Here is a 1,913-nt window from a genome sequence, read left to right on the forward strand (position 1 = left end):
TTCATCCGTCGATTTCATTGTTTAATCTTATGAAATTTTTTCATGAAATTGTTCCATATAATATTTTTTTTTGATAAAGTTGTTTCATATAATGTTATGAAATTGTTTCATATAATACTTACATAAATTTTATTAATGAAACTGTTTCATGTATTTCTTTAAAATTAAAATAATAAAGATGATAATATCCATTATTAACACTCTTCACAATAAAAATGATTAATCAACTTTTCATAATTACAAAAAAAATAAACAAAATGAAAAATTATGATTAGTTGAGTGAGATTTGTACAAATAACGTGGTTTGCAAAGTAAACTTTCTCTATATATATAACAGAAATTTATAACAGTAAGACACGAAACTAATTGTGATATACATTGTGATACCACTGTGATAACATTTTAAAGATGGGTTGATAACAGATGTGATCTGAGTTTTAGGCCACTTACAACCACAATGTGATACACGACTGTGATACAATTTTGTTGAAATAATTCAGGAAACCAAATTCTTGATAATTAAAGAAACCAAATTTAATAACTATTAAATAAGAAAATTATTTAAATTATAATTAATCATTTTACTAAAACGTCATTTATCTATTAATTAAGGTAATACAATTAATATCATAAAATGATTGGATCATATTGGACCTCACGGTTAAAACAAACTAATTAGTTCTCATTTGATTAGGCTCTTATATATATATATATATATATATATATGTGTGTGTGTGTGTGTGTGTGTGTGTGGCGGTTCCAACAAGAACTTCTGTAATTTACGAGAATGCAAGAACAATCTCTAAGCCAAGAATTGTGTTTAGAATCACATTTTAAGGGGGTGTTTGGATTGCTTATAAAAACAACTTATTGACTTATTCTGGTGTAGCACCGGTAATAAGTACTTTTGAGTGTTTGAATAAACAACTTATATCGGTGCCAAACTGGTAATAAAGGGTTTTTGAAGAGATTAAATCATTCTAATTTATAATAAGTTGATAAACATTTTTGTAGAAAATCATAAGTTGTTTCAAATAAACAATCTCTAACACCCCCTAAGATAAGTTAAAGTATTTTTCAAACTTAAATAAATAATAAAACAATTTCAAATATTCTGAAAACATGGCAGGATAAAATTAGAAATTGATATCCTAAAATTCAAATAACACGATGTAGAGTATTCAATAGATGTGGGATAAAGAAGTAAAATCATTTAAAAGATAAGAATGAATATATAGGATAAAATTAAAAGCATATATAATTCTCTTTAATATATATGTGGGATAGATCGAATTTAATTAATATAGAAAGATGTTAATTAGGTAGTTAATGAAGAGAGTGTGTGTTCAATGCAAACAATATTAATTTGGAAAAATGCAATTAATTAATTAATGATCTTGCAAGACGACTCGATCGGTTATGGATCCTTGATACGGTGAACATCTTGATCACATAAACCATTATATATATATATATATATATATATGTTTTGTTTACAAACATATCACATACCAATTCACTATGGACACATATAAGACGATAAATTATAATCATTCCATTATGTTTTCGTTTTATTGTAGATTGAGGTTGTACTCGTTTAAACCCACCCAAAATAACAAGCACACATACAAACATATATTTGAAGCTTCTAAAACTCATCATTTCATATTACTTTTCCCCACGTTTGGTTATAACTTAATTAATTCCAATTTGCTTAATTAGACTTTGACTTTTCCAAAACTCAGATGCCCAATCTTTTACTTTTAATATATATATATATATATATATATATATATACTAGAAGCGTACTCGCGCAATGCAGCGAGATACATCGTGTTTTTAATATTTCATTTTATTTTTTATTTCAGTCGATTTTATAATATGGCTTTATGTGATTTTGAGAAAGCGATGAT

The sequence above is a fragment of the Cynara cardunculus genome, assembly GCF_001531365.2.
Source record: "Cynara cardunculus var. scolymus isolate 2C chromosome LG 11, CcrdV1, whole genome shotgun sequence".
In the NCBI taxonomy this organism is placed as follows: Eukaryota; Viridiplantae; Streptophyta; class Magnoliopsida; order Asterales; family Asteraceae; genus Cynara; species Cynara cardunculus.